Raw genomic sequence first — 25,539 nt, forward strand, 5'->3', positions numbered from 1 at the left:
ACAGTCTGGGAGCTTCCAGCACCTTCTGTTCCTCTTCTGGTTTTCCAGCATCTACTGCATTGATTTTGTTCCACTTGTTAGAGGATAGTAGTTTGCTGTAAGGAACAATTTATGCAGAGAGTTGGTGCATCATTTGAAGCCAATGAAGATGTAGGGCTTTGGAGACAGAGGAATAGATCTGTTTTTGGATTACATAGAAACATAGAAAATGGGTGCAGGAGTAGGCCATTTAGCCCTTCAAGCCTGCACCGCCATTCAGTATGATCATGGGTTATCATCCAACTCAGAACCCTGTACCTGCCTTCTCTCGATACCCCCCGATCCCTTTAGCCACAAGGGCCATATCTAACTCCCTCTTAAATATAGCCAATGAACTGGCCTCAACTGTTTCCTGTGGCAGAGAATTCCACAGATTCACCACTCTCTGTGTGAAGAAGTTTTTCCTCATCTCAGTCCTAAAAGGCTTCCCCTTTATCCTCAAACCGTGACCCCTCGTTCTGGACTTCCCCAACATCGGAAACAATCTTCCTGTATCTAGCCTGTCCAATCCCTTTAGAATTTTATACTTTTCAATAAGATCCCCCCTCAATCTTCTAATTTCCAGCAAGTATAAGCCTAGTCGATCCAGTCTTTCATCATATGAAGATCCTGCCATCCCAGAAATCAATCTGGTGAACCTTCTTTGTACTCCCTCTATGGCAAGAATGTCTTTCCTCAGATTAGGGGACCAAAACTGCACACAATTCTCCAGGTGTGGTCTCACCAAGGCCTTGTACAACTGCAGTAGAACCTCCCTGCTCCTGTACTCGAATCCTCTTGCTATGAATTGCTGCAGCAATTGCATTGTAATGCAAAATGATTGACAAAATCCAGTGGTGGTGTATACATATGTGAATGCGTGAAGGATTGAAATGAGATTTTCTGAGCATGGTTGTCTTAAAATTACAGTGTATTGTAACAGACTTTTGCCTTGCCTAAAAGAACAATTTTAGTTTTATTTTCAATAATTTCACGTGTTCTATTTGAAGGGCCACATCACTTTAAAAAGAAGCTTGAGTTAGTAGTATTACAGGGAAATAGTAACTACAATGCTGCTTATGAATTGTTAAAGCTGTAATCACAAGTGTAGTTTTCCATGTAAATGTGGTTTCTGCACACTGACTGCAAACTTACGAACAAATGACAGTAGTGTTCTGAAGAGCTTCTTAACCCCACTAAATGCAAAAAACACAAAGTAGCTTTGCAAACAAAATCACTTGAATGAAGTTATTGTTAGTCCCCAAACTTAAGATATATAAAAGTGTAAAGGAGAGGTGAAAGTGGATGTCAAATTGCTGGAAAACGATGCTGGAGAGGTAGTAATGGGGGACAATGAAATGGCGGATGAACTGAATAAGTATTTTTCATCAGTCTTCACTATGGAAGACACGAGCAGTATAGAAGTTGTTCCAGGTGTCAGGGAGCATTAAGTGTGTGAAGTTACCATAACTAGAGAGAAGGTTCTTGGGAAACTGAAAGATCTGAAGATAGATGAGTCACTTGGCATGGTGTACACCCCTAAGCCCTAAGAAAGGTGGCAAAAGAAATTATGGAGGCATAAGTAATGATTTTACAAGAATCTCTAGATTCTGAAATGAATCTGGAAGACTGGAAAACTGCAAATGTCATTTCACTCTTCAAGAAAGGAGAGAGGCAGAAGAAGGGAAACTATATGCCAGTTAGTCTGATGTCAGTGGTTGAGAAGATGTTGGAATCAATTATTAAGGGTGAGGTCTCAGGGTATTTGGAGGCACATGATAAAAGAGGCCGCAGTCAGCATGGTTTCCTCAAGGGAAAATCATGTTTGACAAATCTGTTGGAATTCTTTGAAGAAATAACAAACAGGATAGACAAAGGAGAATCGGTTGATGTTGAGTACTTGGATTTTCAGAAGGCCACTGACAAGGTGCCACACATGAGGCTGCTTAACAAGCTACGAGCCCACGGTATTACAGGAAAGATTCTAGCATAGATAAAGCAGCAGTTGATTGGCAGGAGTCAAAGAGTAGGAATAAGTGGAGTCTTTGCTGGGAGTTTGAAGAGATTTGTCATGTCAACAAATACACTTTATGACTTATATAGATGTACTGTGGAGAGCATTCTGACAGGTGCACACTGTCTGGTATGGGGGTGGGGTGGGGCTACTGCACAGGATTGAAAGAAGCTGTAGAGGGTCGTAAATTTAGTCAGCTCCATCTTGGGTAGTAGCCTACAAAGTACCCAGGATGTCTTCAAGGAGTGGTGTCTCAGAAAGACAGCATCCCCCTTAAGGACCCCCAGCAACCAGGGCATGCCCTTTTCTCACTGTTACCATCAGGAAGGAGGTATAGAAACCATAGAAAAACTACAGCACAGAAATAGGCCTTTTGGCCCTTCTTGGCTGTGCCGAACTATTTTCTGCCTAGTCCCACTGACCTGCACATGGACCATATCCCTCCATACACCTCCCATCCATGTATCTGTCCAATTTATTCTTAAATGTTAAGAAATGTTAAGAAGTTGTTATGAAGGCATACACTCAGTGATTCAGGAACAGCTTCTTCCCCTCTGCCATCCAGTTCCTAAATGGACATTGAACCCATGAACATTACCTCACTTTTTCAATATATATTATTTCTGTTTTTGCATGATTTTTTAACCTCCGGTATACATAGGCTGCAATTGATTTGCTTATTTATTTATTTATTGATTGATTCATTCATTCTTCTATATTATGTATTGCATTGAACTGCTGCTGCTAAGTTAACAAATTTCAGGACACATGCTAGTGAAAATAAACCGGATTCTAATGTTTCACATGTACATCGAAGCATACAGTGAAATGTTTACATTAGCAACCAACACAGCTAAGGATGTGCTGGCATCAGTCCCTAGATGAAGCCATAGATTCAGCACCAAGATAGCATGCCCACAAAGTAACATGGACTTTGGCTTTATTAAATGAAAGTAACATGTGCTTCGTGCTAAGATAGAGAGGCTGCACATTGGGATGTACCTGGTGGGGTCTTGGTCTGGTATTGCCTTACACATTCTTGGAGTGATTAACAGTGGTTATGACTCCAGCATGGTCTGCTTTCCATCTACTCCCAATGCTTCAAAATGAGTACTACACAAGGAATCACAAAATGTTATGCTGCCTGAAATGGGAATTATCAGAGATGCATATTCAACTTCTGCCAGTGAATGACCAGAATTTATGAAGTAACACAGAATGGCCTGAAAATTTTTGGGGTCATCTATTTTTAGGCTTGTCGTAGGTGAGGACCAACATAGATTGAGGGACCACTCTGTCAAGCACCTTCGCGAGAAGTCAGGGTCTTCCAGTGACTACACATTCTGAATGAACTTCACAATCCCATACTGTCATGCCTGTCCATGACAACTTCTACTGCTGTGATGAGGCCAAACTCGGGTTGGAGAAGCACCCCATATTCGGTCTGAGTAGCCACCAACCTCATGGCATGAAGATCAATATCCCTAACCTCTGGTATTGTCTCCCTCCACCTTCTCTCATTTTTTTTTCCATTCCCCATTCTGGTACCATCTCACCCCTTCTCTTCACCTCACCTGCCCATCACCTTCCTCTGGTGCTTCCACTTCCCTTTCTGCCATGGCCCACTTCTATAATATCCCTTCTTCTTTAGCATTCTACCTTTTTCACCTTCTCATATCTTAATTCATCCTCCCTTCTACACAGACTCACCTTCCCTTTCACCTGGTCTCACACCCCTCCTCTACCCACCCACCTTTCTCCTCAGATATCACCTGCCAGTTTGCATTCCTTTCCCACTCCTCAACTTATTCTGACTTCTGCCTCCTTCCTTTCCAGTTCTGATGAAGAGTCTTGGCCCAAAACATCAACTGTTTATATCCCTACATAGATGTTATCTGACTTGCTGATTCCCTCCAGCATTGTGTGCATGTTACTCAAGATTTCCAGCATCTACAGAATCTCTTGTATCTCTGAAAATTGTCATTATTTTATTTTACTTCATGATGTGCATTTTCTGTTCTACAGCAGTCAAATAAATAACACACCAATTTGTAGGCCATTCCACCGAGAGTGAACTGCATGGATCTGATTTACAAAACATGAGAACTAATGGACTACATTGGCCTATCTGTGCGTGTAGCATTTATTTACTCTACGGTTCTGGCCTGTGTTACTCATCAAATGAGTAATTTAGAAAACAAATTGTGACGTATTTCACAGGAATTGATGCTTGTTGTTTAGATCAGAAAAAAATCTATTAAGGTAGTTAAATTTTCCTTTCAAGAACAAATTTTCTTTTCCTTATAATTAATGACCTGCTAAAATTCTTAGATGTTAGTGTTTTCAGTTCAATTAGCAAGGAAGGCAGCGCAGGAGAAAACTTTTGTAAATAAGACTGAGAAAGGATCTTAGGCAAAAGTGTGTAACTTCAGTAAGTTAGTGACTGTGTATATTGCACAGGCTACATTCTTTGGTTGTCTGCAAGTAATTGTGGTAACAGCATACAGTCATTTAAGGAATTTGCTACATGAACACATTATTCATGAAGGCATGTAAACCACAGCTGGAAAGTCTGAATGTGCTGTGAAGAAATAATTCACTGTACCTATTTCCTTGAAGAGTTGTAGTTACTATTCTGCACCATCAGATGTTCTTGAGGAAAAATCATGGGGGAAGCCTTTCAAACTTCAAAGTGAATTTATTATCAAAGTACATATATGTCTCTGGATACTACATTGAGATCTTATTTCTTGCGGCCGTTCACAGAAACATGTACATGTATACAAAGAAACACAATAGAATCAATGAAAAACTACATACAAAGACAAACAACCAATCTGATAAGAAAAGACAAGCTGTGCAAATGCAAAAGGCAAATCATTTTAATATAATAAGTAATTTAGTAGTGAGAACATGGGTTGTAGTGAGTCCATAGGTTGAGGAATCAGTTCAGATTTGAGATGGGTGTAGTTATTCTTGCTGGTTCAGGGGTCTAGTGGTTGGATGGTAATACTGGTTCAGTCACACAGACTGAGGGGAAAAACATATGATTTGTTTGCTAGTCTGTGCCACCGATTGGGCAGCAGTTTGAACGACCCTGCAAACCAGGATTAGACAGGTGAAACGATGCAGTGTTGCTGCTCCTAGTTAAGTGAAGCTAGAAACCCACATCTGTGGATGTTGAAGGAGGAAGGATGAGGAAGCTTACTACCTAGTACTAATTCCACTCTACTGCCCTCTCTCAGTACAATCTATTCCATTACCTTAAATATTTGTACACTTCATTGACTACAAGCAAAAGATGTGTCTACAGTAGTAAAGTGATCACATTACTGAACTACTGATATGGTGGCAGAGGCAAATACATTAGAGGCTTTTAAGTGATGTTTGGATAGGCACATGGATGTAAGGAAGATGGAGGGGTAGGGACATGTGTAGGTTGGAGGGGTTATTGTTTGGGTGTTCTTGATTTGTTTTTTAGCTGGTTCAGCATAACATAATGGCCTGTTCCTGTGCTGTGCTCTTCTGTGTTCTTCTAAGTCTGTCTTGGTTACCTAGGGCCATGTGAGGAATTTAAATTTGATTGATTGCTCAAATAAATCTGGTGTGAACAGGCTAGCATCAGTAATTGGAATGATGAAACTACTCCTTGTAGACTCATATCTTTTCAGAACATTATCTATTATCTTTACCCTGACTGGCCTATATGTGACCTATTACTGTCTTGTCAAGTGTTCTAGCAAGCCATTTCTTCTATGTCTCAACAGGCAAACTGCTGCAGGTCAATCAGCTTGTCAAGAGGAATTAGAAGTAGGCATTGTATGCAACACCTACATCCATTAAGAATCTGTGCTCTTAATTAATCCAATTACTTTTCTTTAACCATTCCCTCATGACAAATTTACAATGGGATTTCATTCCAAAATTCTCTACAGTAATGAAAACTAAAAATGCACAGCAGTTTGATTGTGAACAAGAATTTGCTTTTTAATGCAGCACTTTTAACAAAAATAAGCATAAATTAGGCACCACACTGGAAACAGCAAAAACAGCTAATACTTATTTAAAGCTCTGAACTATTTATGGGGAAAAGGAAATTGGAGATTCCTCCAATTCTGGCATTATGGGGAGGTTTTATCTCATTGATGAAATATTAAATGCTCCAAGGTTCTCTAAAAATTTATTTCCATTGAAAATATTAATAGTTCTCCTTTGTTCTAGTTTCTAATATAAGAGACACACTTACAAGAGTAAGTAATGATAAATTTTCACCAGGTTTTCTGTTCTAGAAGATAAAATGCAATCTAAATGACAGAACATTGAATCAAGCACTGCAGAATATAGAACTCCATGATCTGGTCTTTTTATTAGGAAATACTTCTGGACTGCTACCTATGCCTGTCAATTCCCTTTAATGGAAAAATATCTGCATTTGATATTTTACTATAGCAAGTTCTGGAGCACTTCGCTGAATTAACCCCAGCGACATTGTGATATAAAGATTGAATGGACAAGTTGTGCATTATGAATATTTAACTGTAATCCATTCAGATCTAGAAGTTGAATACCTCAACTAGTAGAGGAATGTTAACAAATTTTCTAAAAATCTCTCCTTTGGCTAGAAAAGCTTGAATATTTTGGTAGTTAAGGTCTTTAAAGCTTCTACCAGCATTTGGTCTCCCAGCCTCAGTATTTACCAGTGTTATATATAAGTTGTCTTCAGTCACTGAGGTATTCAAGTTGACCAGATAAAGTCAGCTGAATTCAAAGTCTGTAATCTCGGGCAGAAGCATCCTTTGCTACCAGGCCTGCCCCCAAACTTGTGACTGGATTCTGAATCCAGATTATTTTATCTGGAGTGTTTGTGTTGTTTACCCAAGTTTAGTGATAGCTGTTTTATTAATTTCAAAGCAGTAAATACTTGCTATTATTGGCCTCCCATATAGAGCTTGGTTAATACATTTTGATGTTACTTCAGTGTATCTGGCATGGGGACAAATGACAAACATGCCTCTGGATTCTGCCTGTGGCTTACCGCAACTGGTTGTTAGGGAGGGATGTGTGTGTGTGGTTGCTAGCAGGGGAAGAAGTCTCCAGTTGCTTTATTTTATCTCCTTGACGAAGAGTCATATCATTCCTTATTATGGCCCATCTTTAGTCCGAATCCTTCCCAATTAGGAAATTGTATTTCACAACATCCTATCTTGGAAATACAGCTATGCATTGTGCCATTGCAAAAAACCTAGCTCAATGATCACTTACGTATTTAATTCCATGGAATTCACCAGAGATTGACAAATACCTTTCACTTTGCCAATTTAAACTACAGCAGTAACCATTTCTCTGGAATTGCTTTCTGTGACCATTAGCAGAATGCCAACTAGTTCTTGCAGACTTCTCAACGATTGTGGATACAAACAATGTTATGACCGACAAAACTGTCAACACAATAAAAATATGGAACTATGGTGGTGGTTAAAGAAAATGACTCTCTTGAAAACAATCCCTAAATTTATTTCAGTGCCACAGTGGTTCTAAAGAGACAGAAGGAAAATAAATAATTTAATTCTACTAATCTTCTTTCATCGCAAGTCAAATTGTGTAAGATGAAGACTTGTTATTAATGAAGCTATAGGTTTTAGGTCTCTCTGCTCAGTCCCTCTACTATAGATCATTACAGCACAGTGTAAGCCATACGGCCCATCTTGTGGTGACTTTTTAACTTAAGATTAATCTAACCCTTCTCTCCCACATAGCCCTCCATTTTTCTATCATCCATGTGCCTATCAAAGGGTCCTTAATGCATTTGACTCTACCAATACCTGGGCAACTCATTTCATACACCCGTCACACTTCTTTTAAAAAAAATCTGGCCTCTGACAATCCCTCATACTTTCCTCCAATCACTTTAAAATTATAAACAAGAAAAGAAATCTGCCGATGCTGGCAATCCAAGTAACACGCACACAAAATGCTGGAAGAACTCTGCAGGTCTGGCACCATCCATACAAAAAAAAAATACAGTTGACATTTCAGACCGAGACCCTCCATCAGAACTGACAAAGAAAAGATGAGGAGTCTGAGTAAGAAGGTGGAGGGAGGGAGGAAGAAACACAAGGTAATAGGTGACAGCAGGAAGGGGGGCAAGTGAAGTAAAGAACTGGAACCTGATTGGTGAAGGAGATACAGGGCAGGAGAAGGGGGAAATCTGATAGGAGAGAACAGAAGGTCATGGAAAAAAGAAAAGGGAGAGGTGCACCAGAGGGAGGTGATGGGCAGGTAAGGAGATGAGGTGAGAGAGGAAAGTGGGAATGGTAAAGGGAGTGGGGGGCATTACTGGAAGTTTAAGAAATCGATGTTTGTGGAGGCTATATATGGTATATAAGGCGTTGCTCCTCCAACATGAGTGTGGCCTCATTGCGACAGCAGAGGAGGCTATGGACTGGCATGTCAGAACGGGAATGAGAAGTGAAATTAAAATGTTTGGCCACAGGGAGATCCCACTTTTTCTGGCGGTTGGAGGGTAGATGCTCAGCAAAGCAGTCTCCCAATCTACATCGGGTCTCACCAATATACGCGAGGCCACACCGGGAGCACCTGATACAGAACATGACTCCAACAGACTCACAGTTGAAGTGTTGCCTCACCCAAAAAGACTGTTTGGGGCCCTGAATGGTAGTGAGGGAAGAGGTGTAGGGGCAGATGTAACACTTGTTCCGCTCGCAAGGATAAGTCCCAGGAGGGAGATCAGTGAAGAGGGATGAACGGACAAGACAGTCATGGAGGAAGCAATCCCTGCGGAAAGCAGAAAGTGGGAGGGACAGATAGATGTGCCTGATGATGGGATCCCAGTGGAGATAGCAGAAGTTACGGACAATTATGTGCTAGGCGTGCAGGCTGTTAGGGTGGTAGGTGAGGACAAGAGGAACCCTATCCCTGTTGGGGTGGTGGGAGGATGAAGTGAGGGCAGATATGCGCAAAATGGAAGAGATGCAATTGAGGGCAGCATTAATGGTGGGGGAAGGGAAGCCCTTTCTTTGGAGAAGGAGGACATCTCCTTAGTTCTGGAAAAAAATGCCTCATCCTGACTGCTGATGCAGTGGAGATGGAAAAATTCAGAGAAAGGGGTGGCATTTTTACAAGCAACAGGGTGGGAAGAGGTACAGTATAGTCCAGGTAGCTGTGAAAGTCGGTGAGTTTATAATAGACATCAAGCTGTCTCCATAAATAGATAGAAAGGGAAGAGAGGTGGCAGAAACAGACCAGGTCAATTTGAAGGCAGGGATGGAAGTTGGAGGCAAAATTGATGAAGTCAACGAGCTCCTCCACCCTACCAGTCAACGAGCTCTGCATGGGTGCAGGAAGCAGCACGAATGCAGTCATTGATTTGGTGCAGGAAACGGTTTTCCACGTACCCAACAAAGAGGCATGCATAGTCGGGACCCATGCGAGTGCCATGGCTACACCTTTGGTTTGAAGGAAGTGGAAGGAGCCAAAGGAGAAATTATTGAGAGTGAGGACGAGTTCCACCAAATGGAGGAAAGTGGTGGTGGAGAGGAACTGGTTGGGTCTGGTGTCCAGAAAAAAATGGGGAGTTTTGATGCCTTCCTGGTGGGGGTGAGGATGGAGGTGTATAGGGACTGGACATTAATAGTGAAAAGAAGGAAGATATCCAGTCCCAATACACCTCCATCTGCCCCCTAGGCATCTTATTTTCACCATGGATGGCTAGAATCAACTTCTGCCTGAGTAAGGACCTGGACCCATTGGCTCACCTGGACAATGATAATATTCGCGTCATGCTGCTGCTTATTGACTGCAACTCAGTGTTCAACACAATCTTACTCTCAGTTTTAATCAAAAAGCTCCGGAACTTGGGCCTGTGAACTTCCCCCTGCACCTGGATCCTTGACTTCCTCACTGGGAGACTATAGCCTTTGCAGATTAGAAATAACATTTCCTCCTTCCTGACAGTCAGCACTGGCACACCTCAAGGATGCATGCTTAGCCCACTACTCTACTGTGTCTCCACCCATGACTGTGCAGCTAGGCACAGCTCAAATGCCATCTATAAATTTTCTGATGACATAAATACTATTGGCAGATGGTGATGAGGAGGCATAGAGGAGCAAGGTAGATCAGGTGGCTGAGTGGTGTCACAGCAACAACCTTGTACTCAACATAAGTGAGACCAAGGGATGATTGTAAAGTTCAGGAAGGGAAATTCGAAAGAACACACACCTGTGCTCTTCAAGGGATCAGAAATGGAAAATGTGAGCAGTTTCAAGTTCTGGGGTGTCAGCATCTGAGGACCTGTCCTGGGCCCAACCTATTGATGCAATGCAAAGAAGGTACACCAATGGCAACACACACACACCCTTGTCATTCTTCTGTCATTGCGGTCAGTGTACGCACTTCAACGTCTTCCCCAGTATATTCTTATTGTGGGTCCTAAACTGATCTGTGGCGCTCAAGGTGGCTTTATCGTGCCCTTCTCGCCGTACATGGTGGAATATTCCATTTCTCTAATAATGGAGATGTGTAAATGTGTATATATTTGTATACGGTATTTAATATAGATACTTCTGTTTATTTTGTAATATGATTGTAACTACATTCTAGGGTGTATCATATTCTAATTCAGGTTAGCTTTGTTGGTGATTAAAATAAAGCCCTAATGCCTAAAAAAAGGTTTTCACTCTCAATAATGGAGAGAGATAGGAATCGCTCTCAGTTGTTCACATTGGACAAACTAGTATGGACACACGAGGAATTCTGCAGATGCTGGAAATTCAAGCAACCCACACCAAAGTTGCTGGTGAACGCAGCAGGCCAGGCAGCATCTCTAGGAAGAGATACAGTCGACGTTTCGGGCCAAGACCCTTCCTCAACGAAGGGTCTCGGCCCGCAACGTCGACTGTACCACTTCCTAGAGATGCTGCCTGGCCTGCTGCGTTCACCAGAAATTAGTACGGAGCTATTTTGTGTTTTTGGGTAAATACCTTTTTGTAAATATTAGCTGTTTTCTTTTCAATATTTTTGCAAATTTTTGTAAGTTTGATTTTTGATGCACCTAAGAAACATCCTTGTACTAAAGTGCTAAGTGACTCTAGCAATTTTCTTTTTTCCTTTGGTCATAACCCCGTTATCTAGCAAGGGGTCACTGTACAGGATCAGAAAAAAATGTAGAAATTTGTAAACTCAACTAGTTGCATCATGTGCACTAGCTTCCCCGGCGTCATGGACATCTTCAAAACAAACCCATTCATCATTAAGGAACCCCCATCACCCAGGACATGCCCTCTTCTCATTCCTACCTTCAAGGAAGAGATACAGGAGCATGAAGACACTCAGTCAATGTTTCAGGAACGAATGCTTCCCCCTTCGTCATCAGATTTCTGAATGGACATTGAACCCATGAACACTTCCTCAATATTTTTTCTGCTGTGTTTGCTCTCTCTCTGTCTCTGCCTGGGTCTTGGACAAGGTTTAATTGCCAAGGTTTGTGGATGGGACTCCGTAGTTCATGTTATATATCTTTCTGGTTACTCAGTTTTTTTATTGCTATTTTGTGTGAATATGATTGAGTTGGACTGGTTCTGCAGCCTGAAGTCAACGAATGACACAGCGCTAAATTGAATTGAACTAAACCGAACATTTCTAGACTGTTCCAATGACTCTGTGGTTTTATATTGTGTGTTATTCACTCATTTTTTTGTTGTTTACATGATTTGTCCTCTTTTGCGCATTGGGTGTTTGATATTTTCTTTGGTTTCTATGGTGTGTCTTTGTTTTGTGGTTGTCTGTGGGATAACAAATCTCAGGGTTGGATAGTGCATACATACTTTGATAATAAACATACTTTGAATCTTGATTCAGCTTATTGAATGATGAATTTGTTTATGGTGTGGGCTGGGGATCATATTTAGAACTGAATTGCAAGGTTGTGTCTGAAAGTTCAGCTGCATAATCCCGTATTTTTTTTCAACTCTTTCTCATCCTCCACAACTGCAGCTGAGGGCTATGCCCACAGTTCTGATGATGAAGTAGGAAGTTAATTTTATTGAAGCAGAAAGGCTGTCCGATTCCATCATGCACCAAAATGTTGTAGCCTTTCCTTGCTCAAGCCTGAGAGGAATAAAACATTAAAATTGATGGATGCTGTGATCTTAACACACACTCCAAAACATTTTACCTCACTCTGTGGTTTCAGTTGTAGCTTCTGCTTGTAGAATATAATTAGGTCTTCCTCAGAGAAATTTGGCCTTAATGTATGAAACCCTAAAGTTCCATGCTCTAAAAGATCTCAGAAAGAATCATTTTCTAAGAATAGACAGATCTGGGAATACAGATGCATAATTCCTTAAATGTGGTGTCACAGGTAGATAGGGTTGTAAAGAGAGCTTTTGGCACATTGGCTTCCATAAGTTAAGATATTGAGTACAGAAGTTGAGATATTGTGTTGAAGCCAAATGTGGAGTATTGTATGTAGTTATGGTTAACGTAAACTTATGGTTGCTTACCTGTAGAAATGGTATCAATACAATTGAAAGAATGCCAAGAAAATTTCCAAGGATGTTGCCGGGACTTGAGGATCTGAGTTACAGGGAAATAGTTGAACAGGTTATGCCTTTATTTCCTGGCGTATAGAAGAATGAGGGGAGATTTGATAGAGGTATACAAATTTATAAGAGGTATAGATAGGGTTAATGCAAGCAGACTTTTTCAGCTGAAATTTGGTGAGGCAACAACTAGAGGTCATGGGTTAAAGTTGAAAGGTGAAAAGTTTAAGGGAACATGAGGGGGAGCTTCAGAAGGTGGTGAGAGTGTGGAACGAGCTGCCAGCAGAAATAGCAGACGAGTGTCTGATTTCAACATTTAAGAAAAATGAGAGCTAAAATATTTCCTCCTTGTTCTAAAAGGTCGTGTGTCAATTTTGAAGCTGTGCCTCTAGTTCTAGATCTTTCCTGTACAATTCTTCTGTGTATTTCTACCACCTCTTTTTGAGGTCTTTTGTTTCTGTAAGGTTCTTCCCTTCTTTGTCTTTTACTATACTCATTTTTGCTTGAAACATTCCTTTGATTTCTCTAATCTTCTTGAATAGATCTCTTGTTTTTCTAGTTCTGTTGGCTTCTGCAGCTTCTTTGCATCGCTCCTTTAAGCAAGTTTCCTTGCATTTCCTTGCCATATTCTTGACCTTTGCATTCAGTTGGAGGCATTTGTTCCAATCTCCATTGGCCTTCACTTCTCTTTGCTGCTCAGCCACTTGTAGAGCCTCTGCAGAAAACCATTTTGCTTACCTGGTCTTCCTTTTGTTTGCAATTTTTTTTGTATAATGCTCCTTAATTCTGTCCATAGTTGTTCTGGCTTTCCATCTACCATGTTTAATCCATTGAATCTGTTCTTCACCTCCACGGCATATTCTTGAGGGACGTTCTCAACATCAAACTTTTCCTGATTCTCTTCAGTTTCATTCTGAATAACAAGGAGCTCATGGTCGGAGCTACAATCTGCTCCTGGTCTTGTTTTAGCTGACTGTATAGATAGAGCACTTCCATCTCTATTGCAAAGTATATAGTCAATCTGGTTTTGGTGTTGACCGTCTGGTGATGTCCATGTATAAAGCAATCTCTTAGGCTGTTGGAAGAGGGTGTTGGAAAAGCTGGCTTGCTGCTCAATATTAAGAAAATCAAGATTATGTCGACCAGCCCTATTAACTCCGTGGTAATAAATGGAAAGGAATTGGAAGCAGTGACGGATTTTGTCTTCCCTGGTTCAAAGATTTCTATAGACGGTAACTGCAGCCACGAAATTAAATAGTGCTTACTTCTGGGGAGTGCAGCAATGGCAAATCTAGATAAAATACCGACGAGCAGAGACATAACATTGTCTACAAGGGTCCGTATAGTCAAGTCTATGGTATTTCTAGTTGTGATGTATGATGTGAGAGCTGGACTATTAGTAAGGCTGAATACAAAAGAATCGTCACCTTTGAACTTGGACACTGGAGGAAAGGGTTAAGAGTTCGTTGGACAGCAAGAAGATCCAACAAGTCAATACTTGAAGAAATACAGCCAGACTGCTCACTAGGAGGCCTGATTATGAGACAAAAGCTCAAATATTTTGGGTACATCATGAGAAGACAGGATTCCTTGGAGAAGACTCTCATGTTAGATAACACAGAAGGTAAAAAAAAAAAGGAGAGGATGACAGAGGCTAAAAGGGATAGATAATATTACTCAGGCAATGTGCATGACCTTGTGGGATCTCAGAGAGGCAGCTTCCAGCAAGAAGGTTTGGTGTGCAAGAGTCCACCAGGTCTTGAAGACTTGGAGTCAACTTAATGACAGAACAGCAACAACATTGTTCCTTTCACCAAAATACATTATCATACATTTCCCAGCACCATATTCCATCTGCCACTTTTTTGTCCATTCTTCCAATTTATCTAAGTCCTGCTGCAATCATATTGCTTCCTCAGCACTATCTACCCCTCCACCTACCTTCATATCATCTGCAAACTCTGGCACAAAGCCATCAATTCTATTATCTAAATCATTAACAAACAATGTGAAAAGTAGCGGTCCCAAAACTGACCCCTGAGGGACACCACTAGTCACCAGCAGCCAACCAGAAAAGACTCCATTTATTCCCACTTGCTGCCTCCTGGCTGTCAGCCATTCCTCTATCCATGCCAGTATCTTTTCTGTAACGCTGTAGGATTTTATGTTGTTAAGCAGCCTCCTGTGTGGCACCTTATCAAATCTCTTCTGGGAATCCAAGTAAATATCACCTACTGCCTCTGCTTTGTCCACCCTATTTGCTACTTTCTCGAAGGACTCTAACAGATTTTTCAGGCAAGACTTCCCTTTACAAAAGCCATGCTGACTTTGACTTATTTTATCGTCAGTCTTCAAGTATCTCGAAACCTCATCCTTAATAATAGACTCCAGTACTTTCCCAACCACTGAGGTTAGGCTAACTGGCCTATAATTTCCTTTCTTTTGACTTCCTCCCTTCTTAAAGAGTAGAGTGACATTTGCAATGCCAGAATCAAGTGAGTCTTGAAAGATCATGGCCAATGTATCTGTTATCTCTTCAACCTCTTTCAGGGCTCTGGGATGTAGTTCATCTGGTCCAGGTGACTTAGCCACCTTAAGACCTTTGAATTTGCCTAGCATTTTTTCTGCTGCCTGACGCTCACAGACCTCTGGCACACTGCTAGTGTCTTCCAAAGTAAAGACTGGTGCAAAGTACCCATTAAGTTCATTTGCCATTTCTTTGTCCCCCATTACTACCTCACCAGCATCGTTTTCCAGTGGTCCAAAATCAACTCTCACCTCCCTTTTACTCTTTATATGACTGAAAAAACTTCTGGTATCCTACTTTATATTATTGGCTAGTCTGCCCTTATACTTCACCTTTTCCCTTCTTATAGCTTTTTTAGTTGCCTTTTGTTGGACCTCAAAAGCTTCCCGACCATCCATCTTCCAACTCACTTTTGCTGCTTTCTGCGGGGAATATCCATCCTCCGCCTTGTGAGCTATTCCCAGAAATTTCAGCTATCTCTGCTCTGCCGTCATCCCCGCCAGTATCCTCCTCCAATCCATCTGGGCAAGTTCCCCTGTAATTCCCTTTATTCCACTGTGATACTGATACATGTGACTTGTGCTTCTCCCTCTCAAATTGCAGTATGAATTCAATCATATTCTGATCTCCGCCTCCGAAGGATTCCTTTACGTTAAGCTCCCTAATAAGGTCTGGGTTATTACACAACACCCAATCTAAGATGGCCTTTCCCCGAGTAGGCTCAAGCACAAGTTACTCAAAAAAGCCATCTCATAGGCATTCAACAAATTCCCCCTCTTGTGATCTGACACCAACCTGAATTTCCCAATCCCATTGCATATTGAAATCCCCCATTACAATTGTGTCTTACCCTTATTTCATGCCGTTTCCAGCTCCCTTTGCAATCTCAACCACACGTCTTAGCTACTATTTGGAGGCCTTTTATATGATCTCCCGACTGTTTTCTTTACCTCTGCATTTCCCTGCTCTTTACGTGAAAGCATGTACATCCCAACATTCCTAACACAGTGATCAGTGCCCTCAATTCCATTCTGTGCTTGGGAACCAAATGGGCCTAAACAATGAGGAGGTGAACACTGTTGACAAAATCGCTCACTTGATTTTCTCTCTCCAATTTTTCTTCACTTATTGAATTATATCACCTCCCTCCCCCAACCACAAAGATTCACCATAAGTATTTTGTTCATTGGAGTGGGAACAGAAGAATCAAATCACGAACAAGAGAAAAACTGCAGATGCTGGAAATCCAAGCAACACACACAAAATGCTGGAGGAACTCAGCAGGCCAGACAGTATCTATTGAAGGGCCTTGGCCCAAAACACCGACTGTACTTTTTTCCATAGATGCTGCCTGGCCTGCGGAGTTCCTCCAGCACTTTGTGTGTTAGCTGTATGGGAATTGATGTTCATAACTCATCCAGTTTGAAACCTTTGAAAATGCAAGTAAAATTTGAACTGATATATTCAAACACCATCTATTATTTAGCTTTACTGATGTTCTAGCTTTCAAGTACTTCCTTTAATCTTTTAACTGGATGCAAAAAAATAGTGTTGTGTTATTTTGTTACAAAAGCAAATCATGGAAGGTGCTGGAAACCTGAAATTAAAATGGAAAATGCTGACAATATTCAGATCAGGTAGTATCTGTAGAGAGGGTAAGAGAATTAACCTTGGAAGTTATTATTTAATTTGGAAATGATCTGAAACAATGTTCTGATTATTCAGGACTGTATCCAGGCAAGTGAAGGGAATTTTTAAAGAGATTCATTGAAGTTTGCTAAATTGTTTTCGGGTGGCTAGGAACAAAATATGTCAATCAGATACTTCAGGGCAGACAAAAATAAACGGCTATATTTTCCTATCCAGTTTGGAACTGGTTTTTGCTTTTTTCTAAGAGTGCGCTCTGTAGCTAGCTGAAATCAACCCAGGGCTCAAATGTTTAGATTAGTCAACACTTCAAAAAATTTTGCTTCAAATTTACACTCCACATTCCTCAGATAATTTTTGAGAATTCTATAAATACTCCTCATCCAAAATCCTTGTGTTCCCTAATACAATTTACTTTTACATTGCAACATTGCTATTGAATATCTCTTGTCTTCCACCTTACTATGGATCTTGTACAGTATAAAATAGAAAATGCAGGAGGTGCTCAGAAAGTCAGGCAGGTAGACAAAAGAGTTAATATTTTAGGTCAATCTTCTTCGAAAAATCATAATTTTCTGGTTTTAATATCAGATTTCCTCGAGTTTCATGATATTGTACAATATCTTTGAAGACAGTTTCATTGTAGGAATAAATCTGCACAATGATTTACATTGATATGAAAGCTCGAGTATCTAGTTAAGAACCTTCCTGATATTTGAACCGTTTGGTTGCAGTAGGGCAAGAGAGTATACTCACGATCGTTTCCAAATGATGAATAGCTCTTTTCTGATGCCATGTAGCTATTCGGGATAGGGGAAAATTGGAGTTCTACTGAATCGAGATATCCTGTTCCTCAAAAATCAGATAAGTAATACAGTAACTGAAATTAGAAGTAAATAAGAAACATGTGTACTGCTGTAGATCAGCACATGAATCAGCAACAGATTGGATGACATCTAATATGTTTACATTATAAAGAACCTGCTGTAACTCAAACAACAATTAATGGCCTAAACTTTCAGAAAATATTGCTACTTTTGGCATTATGAAGGACAGCAATTTGATTGAAAATTGTTGCTATCATTTGTTCAAGAAGGAAAATAAAAATAATAACAGGAGAATGATGGATACACGGGTGTAATTTAGTTCAGTTCAATGGTTTAAGTGGACAATTGAATATCTAGGAAGAGATTTTATCCCAGTAATTGCTGACATTTCAATAAACTGCAAATATTGTTTGTTAAAATCAGTGTTAAAATCTCTAACATCTATATATCATCAAATGTTGAGGGTGATTTATACATCTTTGCATTTCAGTAATGCTGATGTGTAATAATTTCTCTCAAAGATGATTACTGAAAATTTACTGATAAAATTGTTAATTATTAGGGCAAGTGAGATTCATAACTTCTGCGATTGAAAGTACAATGTTGATAAATAGTTTCTTGATACACTTCCATCCACATAAATAATATGAACAACACTGAAATGAATTTAATCTTGTGAATGAAGATAGGAAAACGTCTGCTTAATCATTGATTGTAAAAGGCTTTAGCACTATCCTGCTGACATGGTTTTCTAGCTTCCATCTGCTCTGAGCATTTACTGTGTAGATTGACCAAAGCTTTAATCTTCTAATATTAAAAGAAGTCAATAAGAGAAATTCAGAGCAATATTGAGATTCTGTTCTAGACACTCAACAATAAATTACCAGAGATCAAATTGTACATCTACAAGTCTGATGTGATGTTGGAGCCGATATTTATAACATGGCAAAGTGATTATTTGGTTCCCTTTCCATTTTAGAGAATTTGACGAGTTTGAGCTTTTTTTTAAGAGTAGATTTAAGCCTATGCTAAAATCAGAGGAAGAACCTTTCTTTGTAGGACTGTTTGTCGAGCCTGGAGGTTCCGTCACAAACATTTCGTCAGCGGTCGAGGTGGCAGCATCAGTGTACAATTGAGTGTTGTTTCTGCCAAGAGCTTGCGCCTATATTGGTCCGACTCATTGTTCTCATTGGCTGGCTGTCACGCTAGCCACTAGTCACCACTGGGTCCTGGCCAACTAGGTAACTGAGTGATCTCCACCGGCTATCTCCCTGGTTATCGGTCATTGGTTCCTCAGGTGTCCGCAGCTCACCCCTCAGCCCCAGTCCAGCAGACATATAGGTTCATAAACTGCTTCCAGTTCAATCTGTTTGTTAATAGTCTTCCACTGAGAACCAAGCTTTGAAGAATTCTCTTGATTTCTTGTTTTGTGCTACTGCCAGGATTTTTGTGGGTTCCCAGGTGAACTTGAGTTCTTTGTGGTCTTCATGTACTGAGCTGAGAGAGAGAGGATTGTGCCTTTGCCTACCCATTTTAATTCCACTCCCCATTCCCATTCCAATATGTCGATCCATGGCCTCCTCCACTGTCATGGTGAGGCCGCACTTTGGCTGGAGGAACAACACCTTGGATTCCGTTTGGGTCGCCTCCAACCTGATGATATGAACATGGATTTCTCAAACTTCTGGTAATGCCCCCTGAACCACCACCCCCTCCATTTCCCAGCCCTTTTTATGATTACGAAGACACGCAGTCCTCTTTTATTATCATTTAGTAATGCATGCATTAAGAAATGATACAATATATCACAAAAACACAGGACAGACTAAGACTGAAAAAACTGACAAAACCACATAATTATAACATATAGTTACAACAGTGCAACAATACCATAACTTGATGAGGAAGTCCATGAGCACAGTAAAAAGTTCAAAGTCTCTCAAATGTCCCACATCTCACGCAGAGGGGAGAAGGAAGAAAAACTCTCCCTGCTATGCCCGACCACAATCCGTCTGAGTCATCTGAAAACTTCGAGCTCTGATCAGCTCTCCGACACCGAGTACTGAGCGCCATCTCTGTCCGAACGATTTGACTTCAATCTCGGTTGCCAATAGCAGGCAAAGCTGGGGATTTAGAGGCCTTCCCTCTGGAAGATTCCCGACCGTGCAGTAACGACAGCAGCGAACTGGTGTTTCAGAAATTTCTCCAGATGTTTCTCTGTGCTTTCACGTCTATTCTCCATCAAATCAGAATTGTCCACGGCCCCTATTTAATGGATACGATATCATTTTTCACCAGAGGGCTGCGCACGGGTGGCACGCTGCTCTCTCTCCTCCCTCTCTCACCTCATCTCCTTGCCCTCCCATCGCCTCCCTCTGGTGCTCCTTCCCCCTTTCTATTTCTTCCATGGCCTTCTGTCTCTTTCACATCAACCTCCTAGCTCTTTACTTCATCCCTTCCCCTCCAGGTTTCACTTATTGCCCGGCATTTCTCTCTCCCCTCCCCCCCCCCCAACCTTTTAAATTTACTCCTCAGCTTTTTTTTCTCCAGTCCTACTGAAGGGTTTTGGCCCAAAACACTGACTGTACTTTTTTCCATAGATGCTGCCTGGCCTGCTGAGTTCCCCCAGCATTTTGTGTGTGTTGCTTGAATTTCCAGCATCTGCAGATCTTCTCTTGTTTGTAATTTGATTACTACTCTGCAAAGTCTCTTCCAGGGAATCCCACCCTGTAGAAGTTGAAATCTCCCCCTCGACGGGAGTTCAGTGAAACTCTCCCTCACTACTCCACCTCTGTGATCTCTGCTGCTCTCCAACCCTTCGACCACGTGCTCACCCAGACCTGCTAGTACAGCCATGTGTCCTTTCTGGAAACATGTCTTCACCGCCAGTTTGTCCCACACCGTTTCCAGATACGTTTTCAAGCCTCTCGTTTTGGACCCCCCGAGGTCCCAAGGTACTTGCATTCAATTGACTGCTTCTCCCACCGTATTCTACGCACCATGCTTTCTGCCGTGAGGAGGTATCTGTTGTCCCTCTCCCACTCACTTCCACAACTCTGGGATTGTCCCTCCGACTCCTGTTATGGACCTGTCCGCTGCTTTATCCCCCGCTGGATCCACACTTTCTATCGCCAGTTCTTCGACGTTCTCACGTCCTGCAAGAATCAAAAGTTCGCCCGCCTACGGACCACAGAACCTGCCGTCTCGAACGGCGACAGGGCCAGACGTCTCCAGACCGCGATCCCTGCTACGGACCTCAACAGCTCTAATGAATCAGAGCAGACTGAAAACCCGGACTGCACTACCATCGGTGCAGGTTCCAATGACCTCAGGCACCTCCAAAGTACCGATTGCTCAACCTCCAACTCTGGCTCTGGCCTCAACCACCAGGCCGGGTCTTCACGTGCTGCTGCTAGAACCCCTGCCTCTCCTTCTCCCACCGCCACTTCACAATCCCGTCTCTCTTGGGTCCCATCGCCAGCTCTTGGGCCCTCAGAGACTCCATCTTCCTCTCACCCCACCATCCCTGAACATCCCAAAATTCCTTTCTCCTCAGACACTACCAACTCTCTTCCCCCTTCTGATCCCAGCTCTCATCCGTGCCAGGTTTTCACCATTCTCTCCAACCTTCCCCTCTCTAAGGCAGAGCATTCTGTCCTCAGCAAGGGCCTTACCTTTATCCCTCTGCGCCCACACTTCACTGAGTTCTGCAACCACTACGACGCTGAGCTCTTCTTCCGTTGCCTCTGCCTCCGAGCCTATTTCTTTGGCAAGGACTCCCCCCACTGCACCGATGAGGCCTTCTCCCATCCTCAACCCACCTCCTCTTCCTGGTCTCCCCGTCCTGGTCTTCTACCTGCTCCGGACCTTTTCATTGCCAACTGCTGACGGGACATTAACCGTCTTGGACTTTAACACTCTTCTTTCTTATTCCAACCTCATTCCTTCCAAACACTCTGCTCTCCATTCCCTCCACACTAATCCAAACATCACTATCAAACCCACTGTAGTAGTCTGGCGAATTGGCCTCTACCTTGCTGAGGCCCAGCGCCAACTCTCAGGCACATCCTTTTACTTACCCCTCGAACAGGACCCCACTAAGGAACACCAGGCCATTATCTCCCACACTATCACCAACCTTATTGACTCTGGGGATCTCCATCCAGTGCCACCAACCTCATAGTTCCCTCACCTCCTGTTTCTACCTCCTACCCAAGATCCACAAACCCACTTATTCAGGTAGATCCATTATTTCAGCTTGTTCCTGATCCACTGAAGTCATGTTGGTTTACTTCAACTTTGTTTTATTCCCCCCCCCCACCCCCGGTTCAGCCCCTTCCTATCTAAATCTGTGACAGTTCACACGCTCTTGATCTTTTCAGGGATTTCAGGTTCTCTGGCCCCATCATCTCATTTTTGCTATGGATGTCCAGGCCCTACACACCTCCATCACCCACCAGGAAGGCTTCAAATTTCTCTGTTTCTTTCTGGGCACCAGACCTAATTAGTTCTCCTCTATCACCACTCTCTTCTGCCTAGCGGAACTTTGCCCCTCTCGCAATAATTTCTTCTTTGGCTCCTCGCACTTCTTTCAAACAAAAGGTGTAGCCATGGGCACTCGCATGGGACCCAGCTATGCCTGTCTGTTTATCATCTACGTGGAACAGTCTGTGTTCCAAGCCTACACTGCTGACTGTCCCACACTTTTCCTACGCTATGTCGATGACTGCATTGGTGCTGCTTCCTGCACCCATGTTGAACTCCTCAACTTCATCCACTTTGCCTCCAACTTCCACCCTGCCCTCAAATTCATCTGGTCCATTTCCGAAACCTCCCTTCCCTTTCTCGATCTCACTGTCTCTATCTCCAGAGACAGCTTATCCACTGATGTCTATTACAAAACCCATGGACTTTTACAGCTACTTAGACTACATCTCATCCCACCCTACTACTTGTAAAAACAGCATCCCCTGTTCTCAATTCCTCCATCTCCGCCACATCTGCTCTCAGGATAAATCTTTCCATTCTAGAACAGAAGAGATGTCCTCCTTTTCCAAAGAAAGGGGCTTCCCTTCCTCCACCATCAACGCTGTCCTCAACCACATCTCTTCCATTTCGTACACATCTGCTCCTACCCAATCTTCCGGCCATCCTACCAGGGATAGAGTTCCTCAGTCCTCGCCTACCACACCACCAGCCTTTGCATCCAGCACATAATTCTCCAAAACTTCCACCACCAAGCACATTTTTCCCTCCCTCTCACATTCTGCTTTATGCAAGGATTGCCCCTGATGCAACTCCCTTGTCCATTTGTCCCTCCTCACTGATCTCCCTCCTGGCACTTATCCTTGCAAGTGGAACAAGTGCTACATGCGCCTCTACACCTGCTCCGTCACTACCATCCGGGGTCCCAAACAGTCCTTCCAGGTGAGGTGACACTTCACCTGCAAGTCCGTTGGGGTCATTTACTGTGTTTGGTGCTACAGTGTGGCCTCCTGTACATCAAAAAGACCCGATATAGATTGGGAGACCACTTCACCGAGCATCTACGTTCCATTCACCAGAGCAAGTGTGATCTCCCAGTGGCCACCCAGTTTATTTCCACTTCCCATTCTCATTCCGATATGTCTATCCATGACCTCCACCACTGTTGTGATGAGGCCACACTTAGGTTGGAAGAAAAACACCTTGTATTCTGATTGGGTAGCCTCCAATCTGATGGCATGAACATTGATTTCTCAAACTTCTGGTAATGCTCCCAACACCACCCCCATCTCCATTTGCCATCCACTTTTCCCTCTCTCACCTCATCTCCTTGCCTGCCCATCACCTCCCTCTGGTGCTCCTTCCCTCTTTTTCTTTCTTCCATGGCCTTCTGTCTCTTTCACCAACCAACTTCCCAGCTCTTTACTTCATCCCTCCCCCTCCAGGTTTCACCTATCACATTGTATTTCTCTCTCCCCTGCCCCCACCTTTTAAATCTACTCCTCAGCTTTTTTTTTTTTTCCTCCAGTCCAGCTGAAGGGCTTCAGCCCGAAACGTCAAATGTACTCTTTTCCGTAGATGCTGCCTGGCCTGCTGAGTTCCACCAGCACTCTGCATGTGTTGCTCGGAATTCCAGCATCTGCAGATTTTCTCTTGTTTGGGATCATGTCTTCTTATGGCTCTCTGATGTTCCTGTAGTCTTGTGGATAGTTTTCTCCCTGTCTGTCCAACAGAGTGTTTGGGGCCATCTCCACATTGGATTCGGTATATTACGTTTGATCGCTCCATGTGGGCTGTAGGGTCTTTGGGTCTTGAGACAAGTTTTCTGATGATTGTGCTGGGTTTGTGTGCTACGATTATTCTGTATAGTTGCAGCAGTCTTGTCCTCAGTTTGGAAATTTTCCTGATATATGGTAGAGTTAGCCACTTTCATGCTTGTTCAGTAGAAGTTAAAAAGAATAATTCTGAAATGACGACAAGACTGATCCAGGAGGGCTGCTTTGTCAACAGCAGTGGAAATCTGCCTGAGTGTGGATGGAGATTTACTCTTCCTGGCAAGAGGAAAGTATTTCCTTTTGCTGTACAGGTTTCCCCTGCCATCCAAAGGTAGAGCGCTCCTATGAGACAGTTCATAAGCCGGAATGTCGTAAAGCGAAGAAGCAATTACCATTTATTTATATGGGAAAATTTTGTGAGCGTTTGCAGACCCAAAACTAATCTACCAAATCGTGCCAAATAACACATAAAACCTAAAATAACAGTAACATATAGTAAAAGCAGGAATGATATGATAAATACACAGCCTATATAAAGTAGAAATACTTTTCCACAATCATTACTGAACCGTTCTCCGTAGCGAAAATCTCACGTAAGCGCTGTTGACAAAAACACGGCGCAAGCGCTCTCCAGTAACCTTTAAGCTATGAAGCTGCCAAATCATACCAAATAATACGTAAAAATGCACAGCCTATATAAAGTAGTAATAATGTATGTACAGTGTAGTATCACTTACCGGAATTGGCTCAGTGCCGAGCACACTGATAATGGTGTGTTAGGCTGAGTCGTCACAGTTGGGATGGTGCAGTGGCCCCCACCCTCCAGGCCGCCGAGTGATACATTGCCGCGAGGCACACAGGGGTCCAGCGGTAGCCAGGAGGCATCCAGCACATCTTTAAGAAAAAAGCCGTAATAAACATGCTAATTAATTAGGTGCTGCCCGGCATGTAATTGTCGGCTCAGATCAGTGCTGATTTCCGATTGCGTCGTCTCTGATCCGGGCCGACAATTACGTGTCGGGCGGCACCTAATTAATTAGCTTGTTTATTTCAGCTTTTTTCTTAAAGATGTGCTGGGTGTCTCTCGGCTACTGCTGCATTCTCCACGAATCAGTATCTGTCCGTGGCCCGGAAGTTGGGGTGGTGGGACACTGGAGTGTCATCTCATCATGGTCTGTTTTCATTAGAGCAGGCAGCTCATCTTCTCCTGCCCGCCTTGACGTCAAAGGTCAAGGTTCGTCGTCTGCTGTGGCTGATGTGGAAGGCTTGCTTGACTGCTGAGCCCTGCGCATTTTTCTATCATACAGTTCTTTGTAAGGACTCAAACCATCCTGCAAATATCCCCTAAACCTACATACCCTTTCAAAATTAAAGTCGTACTTTATCATTGCAGTGAAAATCTCACGCAGTTGGTTCAAGTTCATTTCGCAAATGAATTCGGTTTCGATTATTATCCTTTCTTCTTCCAATTGCATCAGCTCTTCATCTGTCAGTTCTTGGTCATGGAATGCCAAAACCTCTTCAACATCATCTTTGTCAGCTTCCACAAGCCAAACTCACTTTGTCCTCACTTTGTCCTTACTTTGTTCACCACGATCAAAATGCTTAATTATGTCTAGTTTTATGCTAAGTGTAACACCCTTACAAGCTCTTTCAGGCTTTTCTGATACCATCGAAATCATCT

At 42.4% G+C, this 25,539-nt stretch overlaps 1 protein-coding gene across 1 annotated transcript in view; it reads left to right on the top strand.

Moving 5' to 3' along the window:
- The window catches only part of LOC140204287 (calpain-5-like), a 191,900-nt gene that overhangs the window by 40,992 nt on the left and 125,369 nt on the right, over window positions 1-25,539 (top strand). The window lies entirely within an intron of this gene.

This window comes from Mobula birostris, chromosome 10 (assembly GCF_030028105.1).
Source record: "Mobula birostris isolate sMobBir1 chromosome 10, sMobBir1.hap1, whole genome shotgun sequence".
Classification (NCBI taxonomy): domain Eukaryota; kingdom Metazoa; phylum Chordata; class Chondrichthyes; order Myliobatiformes; family Myliobatidae; genus Mobula; species Mobula birostris.